The sequence below is a fragment of the Tenebrio molitor genome, chromosome 1 (genome assembly GCF_963966145.1).
Source record: "Tenebrio molitor chromosome 1, icTenMoli1.1, whole genome shotgun sequence".
Classification (NCBI taxonomy): Eukaryota; Metazoa; Arthropoda; class Insecta; order Coleoptera; family Tenebrionidae; genus Tenebrio; species Tenebrio molitor.
The window spans coordinates 3,149,266-3,157,649 of record NC_091046.1 but is presented as its reverse complement, the minus strand read 5'-3'; the positions used below and the strand labels follow the sequence as shown (position 1 = coordinate 3,157,649).

The window sequence follows — 8,384 nt, the reverse complement described above, 5'->3', positions numbered from 1 at the left end:
ATCAGCGTGCTGAGCAATATGTACAAAAAGAAACAGTACAAGAACCAACAGTAGCGAGAGTGGTAGGGACATTTTTTTGTACGTAAGCGTGAACATCTCTGTGTTTGAGTGCACTCCTTCTGTCTTAAATACTGAATCCATTTCGACGGGACTTTCAGTGATGGACAGCTCGTTTGCTCAAGAATGCCACAAGATCTGTAGCATCACGTTATCTTATCAGCGTGCTGGGCAATATGTACAAAAAGTAGCAGGTACAAAAAGCAATAGTAGAGAGTTGTAACGACATTTTTACACCACTTCCAGGTGAAAGTTTACATGAAATACATATTTTCAACGTGTATGTTTCTTTGTATGTTTGTACACTCCTCTAGCTTTAAATACTGAACCGATTTTGACGGAATTTTCAGTAATCGACGGCTTCTTTATCCGAGAGTGACACAAGATCTATATCATCACGTTATCTTATCAGCGAACCTGGCAGTATGTACAAAAAGTAGTAATACAAGAAGCAACATTTTTTGTTATTTGATTTGGCCAAACCTGTCCCCACCGCTAAGCCACCGATTAATTTTATTGTTAAATATTAAAAAATAGATAATTAAAAGACAGCAACCCCTATTTGGGGCTCGTTACGAGCGTCTTATTGCGCCTCCGTCGTTCGGCGATGGTTTACGCTCCCCTTTCTTCGTTTAAAGAGAGCGCCGCCTCCATTTTTGCCGTTTCTTTGTGGGAAAAGTGCGATTAGGGGTGTTAGATCGTAATTAGCCCGGGCTGAATGGCGGTGTCAACGGGGGTTTTAATATCTGGTCTGGCTCGGCCTGTTTGTTAAATATTTCACGTTTACGTTTTAATTCTAGTTTATAAAAGCTCGAGTACAGCTGGTGCTTATTAGAAATAGTAATTTCGCAAGTTTGAGTTAATTATGTGTAACGATCTAACTTGGCAAAAGTGCTAATAGCGGAATTTCTTGATGCGGCTGCAAGATGAGTTAGAACAATTTGAATGTTTCCAGTCAGAAAGAATTTCTTCGTGCTTCCAATTTTTGTCGAAATGCTTTCGTTTTTTATTTCTTATCTGGCGCGCCGCCTCTCTCCTCAATTTGCATTTGCCGGCAAAAATTCGCATCTTAATAATTTATTATAATGAATGGGAGAAGGAACGGATAATCATGTCGATAATTCCCCGAGGCAATTTGCGGAAACGTACAAAACTTAACTGCCTTAAAGAAAATATTCCACGTCGTAATTCATTCGGATACGGAAATTAGAATTTATCCTACTTATTCTTGTATTCCTTTAGGTTTTTTCCATGATTTATCGTCTGCTTTATTAGCTTTTTTGCAATTCTTCCAAGATTAAACATTCTTACACATTAAAACCGCCGTAAATTTTTCCGGACATTGTCGGCATTACCGGATCTAATAATAACGTATTACCTTTGGAGAAACATGGGTCAGTGGCGTGGAAAATTAGAACTGCACTAATCCGGGACTCACCTGGAAAGATAAAGTTCGATTAAAACCGGCAAGCTTAAACAATCTGGCTCGAATCGGGAGCGGGACCCGTCGAGGAGCGTCCGATTAAAAATTATTTTTTTGATTTTGTGTGTTGGGAGAAATAATTTTTGTCCGATTCGGGGGACAAAGTCCGGACAAATGCGAGAAAGCCGTAATGAATAAAGCACCGTTTCATCATTTTTATGTTCCCATTTAGCCGTTTTTAACAGCCCCACTCTATCGTTCGTGTAATTATGCAACACATAAAATGTGAATCGCATAAATTAATAGTGATTTTATTCCGGCGGCGTTCCTTAAAAAGACTTATGACTTTATAGATTAAGTCGAATTAATTTATACGTTATATATACAGCAGACATGTAAATGTCGGGGTGTTCCGTGAGCTGTTCAAATATAACATCGACAAACAAGGCCCTTGTCCAAACACAGGATGCGTCCGACAACTACACAGCCAAGATTTGTTGGCCGCCCCCGACCGACACCCCCGATAACGCAAACCCGCTTATTGCCCTCAGACTTAATTACACTTTTATTGCCTTGTTGCCGGCCGCAATCCTTCCCGCGATATTGCGAAAAATTGTTTCGGCGCGCCGGCGCCATTTTTATTCGGAAATGATCGCGATTAAGGCTTAATTGCTGTCGGGCGCTGCGATTACTTGCCGAAAACGTGAAACCTGATTCAAATTGATTTTCCAAATTTTTTAAAAATTATTCTTAGCTCGCGATCCAGTCTAATTAAAATTTTGCTCGCATTAGGTCTATTATTTAAAAAATACAGGGTGATCAACAAGAAAACAAATCACGAGTGCTACCTCATCTTTTGTTGTATTGAAACGTCTGTCTGAGCTTAATCGTACACATATGTATACTAACTTGTAATATACAGTCGTTTTATTGGTTGCCTACCTTTCAAAATATCTATTATTAATTAATTAATAATTAATAATTAATGCTACATCTTCAATGGTAAAACTCATTTTACCACTTATTCTGGGATAATTGTTACAGGAAACGTCCGTAAATGTTATTAAATGTTCTTGTTTCTTTCGTGCATCTTTATTTTTTCGTCATAATAATATTGCACTTTTCTTCTTTATTTACTTCTCATACATTGAAACCCAAACATTTGTGCACCCGATCCCCTTCAGGTCCATCGCAGCTTACGTCGAAATTAAATTTACATATGAAGAAGCCCACCGCCGCGCCCTCTGGCGCACAGTTCCAACCTAATTCCCTTAAGCTCAGTTTTATGATTTTTTTTTTGGGAAAAAGGTTGCGCTTTAATTAAAATTTTAATCTTTCAAATATGCTTTTGTTTTCGCATACTTTTAATCACCTGTTACATTTACCACGTTTTTTCCTAGCCTAATAAATTGGGATTTACTGGAAAATTCGGCCGGAATAAATTCGGGGATTTACCCGTGCACGTAGAAAATAATCTGCGTCGTAAAATGTTTCCAAAAATATGTGTCGCTTAATAAAAGTGCACCGGTCCCGTGAAGGAATTACGGGATCAGCGCCCATTTCATTTGTGGGAGTGGTGCAAAAAACTGCAACGAGAAGGTGAAGTCGTAATTAGCTCGACTGTTGCACTGGGGGTGCGGAATTAAGTGATCGATGGTGTTGTCTAGACGGTTCGTCATGAGGGATTTTACGTAGAAAATGAATTTTTTGTGTGCGAAATCGCGTGACAGTCGCTGGTCAACAATAAATTTGTGTTATTGTCTTACGTACAAAAAGGAAGCGATAAAATTGATGGCCTGGTTGGGGAGTTGCATATTTTATCGAATATGATAGAGTCAAACGGCGTTTGTGGCTTTGGCTCTCGTGCGCCGCCACGAGCGCTCCATTGGGCACAAATCGGGGCGTCACGAGGTCACCGCTGACAACAAACACCGATTCGAGACGACTCCGCTGTCGTCTGCAAAAGTGTGTTAATTGCTACTCATTTTAATTAAAATTTACGAGTCGAGGGGTGATTTTTTACCGAATCGATGACAGGGATAATTAACGTTATTTTAACGAATTTTTCGGACAAAGCGGACTACATAAAGGGCATCACAGTATTGGGGTGCGTCACAACGAACAAGTTCATCTTGATTCGGTAATAATTTAAAAACACGTGAAAGCAATTAGGGGTGAAAAATTAATTAATAATCTAGCGGGTTTAAAAGCATCCTCGCTTTTTATTTGATGCCGACGAGGGCTCTTTGCCGTATTGACTCCCAACAATCGAACTTGACAGCGGATCGGTCCCACAGAGGGGGGCGCAACCCCAAAAAACACAAAATTGCCGAAGGGTGTCTAAAAATCTGAAAAAATCAATTTTTCATAGCCTTTTTTAAGAGGGGGTTTGAAAAGTGTGTCCCTGGAATTTTGTCCAGAAATTTACAAAAATTAACCAATTTATAGCTGTTTGAACAAAAATAATACATCCAATGAAAACCGTAGCTTTCCAAGATGTAGATTTGGAGATAAGACTGCTTTTAGGCTTCACAATATATCATCTCTGGAGCTCTCCCTAAACCGCGCCGGTGTCGCGAACGGAGCTGAGTCTCAAGGACGGATGCTATAATGAACAGAACTGGCATAATCATGGCAGCTCGTTATTGAACCTAATCGCTTATAACAAGCCTAATTTTAATTTTGTAACATTAATATAGTTTTACACAAGAGACAGAGGGATTAGGACACCCCTTTAAATCCAGGTGTAGCTACGTTCTCGTCTCTTGCTTGTGGCCACCCTGTGCAGCAGGATATTGATCACAGTCTGCCGAGCTCACACACGTTAAGTGGGTGTTTCCACTAATTAGAGAGCAAACGTCGAAAGTGAGGATGCTGACGTAACATGTTTAACCAAAAAAGAGAGAACCAAAGTGAAATGTTCGCGCAGATATTTGACTTAGCTCCTCATTAAGACCGCCAAGATGTCGCGTCATAATTCCCTTCCCACAGTAAATTTTTGCTCCGCGTGAAAAATCCCCTCTTGCAAAGTAGCTTCCTCCCAAGTGAAAATAAACCCTCGTAGCCAATCCGGAAGAAGTGCGGAACACGATCGACTCATTTCTCATTATCTGAATCCCGCACGAAAGACTGGAGCAAAGTTCTTGACATTCTGGTGATTTTTTGGGAAATTGATTGGAGTTTTAGTAGGGCGATATGTCACCTGTCTGCGACTGTTGCAAATGGTCGTAGCTCTTCGGGATGATGGCGCAAGTCATTTGCCAAGAAAAGCAGAGTGTTGCGCGTCTTTAACCGCTAATCAAATATGGATGCGGCACTCGTGCTCTACACCGAAGGCCCCAGCCAGTTGTTTTAAATTTTGCGGCGGGCAACAACCCTTATCACGCGTCCTTCCGATAATTAACCCGACTGCTAAAGCCCGCAGATCCTAGGGAGCATTAATCACAGCAGCATCAGGTTGTTTTTATTCGGGGTGCAGCGGCTCCTTGCTCGGCGCATTATTCGTGAGCAATGCATCAAAGCGGATGGTGTCCCGAAGGACGATCTCGGTGTATAGTCCTGACCCTGCCGGACCCTCGCAACGACTCCGACTGTACGTAAATATCCGAGCAAGTTTGTACACGAGTTCGCGAGGCTCACTTACATTATTTATGCGGACGGCTAGTGTGCCGTTGGCAAACATGTGTACATTTTCTGCTCCACCTGCACGTGAAATATTATAGTCAGTCTTCGGTCCGAGTATTAAATTAAATTCTTATAATTTATTAACGGGGTGTTTATCGGAGACGGCGAACGCTCCCGGGGGAGGCGCGCCCGACGAAAGTTGCAGGGAGACGGACGCGTCAAAGGAGGGGGTGAATAATGGACAGTTTTTTGCTTGGATAAGGAGTTAGCAACGCTCGCGGAGTAAATATTAATTGGGGAAAGGTGGCAAAAAGACAAACAAAAATGGAATTACGGAAGCAAGGGGTAAAACATTATTTACACAAATTTGATGAGGAGGATGAGATTTTTGAGATTTTAAAAATATGACAATTTGAGCGTGACGATTTTAGCGTGTCGCATGAAACTAATCCAGTGCTCGGTGTGGTGCGTCTAAAAAAGTTTTCACTTCAAAAAATTACGGTGCTGAGAACTGTGGAGAGGATATGAGTTTCATGACTAAAAAATCTATTCATTTTGATTGTGACCAGTCCCTAGTAACTTTTCAGTTGCTAGGTTATTGATAGGGAATTTTAGATAACACTAAGTCCAGCCGCAGTTGGCAACTCTCGGAGGCGCCATTTTGGCAGAAACGTCTCGCTGACACAACGACTTGCGCAGACGTTTTTCGACGTACACTGAGTGCGCGTAACTATAAAAATGAGTTTGGGTACGAAATTTCAGAATTCAAAAAGAAAATGCTACGTCCGTCGTCTTGTCAAAGTTGAGAACAAACGGTTTCGAGAGATTTATTGAAGCCAACGGAAAACAACTCACAAAGACGAACATCGCCAATAAAGTTAGCTCTATTTGTGCTATTTTGTTGTATATGTTGGCCAGTGTTGTAAGTATTTTGATGCTTTTAGCCTTTTCATCCCCTATGAAACATTTTTATGAACTTTATGTTCCTTGCTGTCCTATTAGTTTTTATTTGAAAATATTTCATTAATCAATGCAAGATTACCTTTAGTAATCCCTAGATATTTTTCGTGTTTTCTTACTGCCAAGTGACCATTTCCTTGATTCCTCATTTATAGCGAGAATTACATGAGGTGATTTTGAGGTTTTGACATTGAATGATCTGTATCTTGACATAACCCCACTTTCCAACAGACGTGATCCGAGCATCAGACAGACATTTTTAGTTTCCTCTACTACAAATATTAATTTCCATTATTAGTATTGATAAATACATTGAGATTGCTTTACCACCATTGTTAAGTTTTGACAATTTTGACATTTTCACATCACGTTACTGATAAAGAAAATTTCATGTGTTTGTCTCAGTTTGTACATTTTTAAACGCAGACGCACAAACGCTGGTTAAAATTGAAAAATGTGAAGAGCAAAATTAAATTTCCTTTTTAAAAGCCTTTCAGAATTTGTCCTAAATAAGTACATCTTTGTTTAAAATATGTAGCGACGTTAATACTTCAGCTTAATCTGCAGTTAGAGCAATCCGACGTATCTGAGGCACTTTTGAGTGGTGCGGTGTGTCTGCTTAAAGCAAATTCAGACGCACAAAGACAAATGCAACTAGAACAGTTTATCCGAGACAAACTGTTTTAATCAAGTGTAATTCCATTTGTTAATTTGCAGATTTGCTCCGGACAAAGGCATCTCCGCAGACAAAGCAAGAGGTTTCAGTGTCGAAAAATAATTTTCAATGGGAGAAACTGCACGTTCACCCTTGTGGAAGCAATTCGGAAAGTTAACAAAAACCTCGCCCCGACATCCCTACTATTGTTTTTTATATCGCATTCGCATGTGAAATTGAAATTATAATGTGGAAACCGTCATATCGTAGAAGTTTGCACTGCTGCTGACAGTCACCACCGAAAAATCCAATAAATCAACTCGCGAGCACTATTGCATTAGCAAAGCAATATAGCAGGAACCGAATAGTTCCGGTTGAAATTTACGGTCCGACTGTCGCATTAAATTGCGACAAACACTTTTCAGGACAATTATCGGCCTTGATCGGGGCGCACCACCCCCTGTCACCAGATCTGGTGAGCGCCGTCGAGAGTGGCACCGCTCCCGGCGACTTGTGCCATCAGCTAGGACGAGCGAGGAGGCGATTTTCGGGGCGGTAATCGGGTTTATCATATGAAAAGGCAAACAAAGCCAGCCCTGGCCGCCGCCACGGCTGTTCAGGGGTATATCGTGCCTGAGCGATCTCCCTTGTATGTTTAAGGGTGAATCATGGTTGTGTTATCAGCTTATCTTATCCTTGCGTGTGTTGAATCTTCGCTACTTGGAAACCGTAAGCCACCTTCGAAAATCCGAAACGTATCATGACATGCTTATGGATTCCGTCCTGCTTTGTCTTGTACGGGGACAAGGAAAAGAACGACTGGAAACCATGCCAGAAATGAATCTATTTACAGTATCGATTCCTGTCTTGAGGACACGTAAGAACGAGTGATGGGCGCTGGGTGGGACACGAACACGCACAAATCAAACCAATTTCTTTGGATGTGGTACTAAATCTCGCCGGACCTGTCAAAAAACGGTTAAGGGGGAAGAACCGAACCGGCGCGATGGGTTCCAAAACCGGTTATAAACCGGTTCAAAACCGGTTTCTTCCGAAAAAAGCAGACGCTCATTCTCCAAAAACTAAGAATCTTTGCTGATCTCAAAAAAATTTAATAACGAAGATCGAAGAAGAATAAGAAGATCTTGCACATTCCTTTTGGTTGGGCCACCTTGTATGTACTTATGTATAGATTACGAAATAAAATGTCATTAGGTGAAGTATTTTTAACGCTGAAAGTACACTGCATCAATAATATCAGGTGTTCATTTAAATTTATCCTCAAAGCAGGCGTTGCAGAGTCAGTTGTGAACGCACCACTGAGTACAGATTACGAATTGGATCAGCTGTTGCGTTGCGTTGTTTGTGTTTTTATTTTGCAGAGTGACGCATGGTACGTTCACAATCGACTCTTCAACGCCTACTTTGAGAATAAATTTAAATGAATACCCGATAGGTACTTGTTTCAAATATGATAAAAGTAGCGCGTATATTATAAAAATGTTGTGCATAAATATGCGCATATTTGGAGCAATTCCAGACATTAATTATGTTTCTTTTACTTCCAGATGGAGACTCCCGTGGAACAGACCCTACCCGGAGCATTATTTATGTAAATGCCATTCCGGAAATCATCGTCGTCACGTGACGTCATAAAATTCTTAT

General features: G+C 40.8%; 1 protein-coding gene across 3 annotated transcripts in view; it reads right to left on the bottom strand.

The window, feature by feature from the left end:
* The window catches only part of LOC138136305 (heterogeneous nuclear ribonucleoprotein C), a 226,195-nt gene that overhangs the window by 205,625 nt on the left and 12,186 nt on the right, over window positions 1-8,384 (bottom strand). Inside the window, exon 1 of one of the 3 annotated variants that reach the window (XM_069055477.1) lies at window positions 1,436-1,454. The exons of the other annotated variants lie outside the window; for them this stretch is intronic. The gene's annotated coding sequence lies outside the window, so the exon portion shown is untranslated. Of the gene's footprint in view, window positions 1-1,435; window positions 1,455-8,384 lie in introns of those variants that run through there. 3 annotated transcript variants of the gene reach the window in all.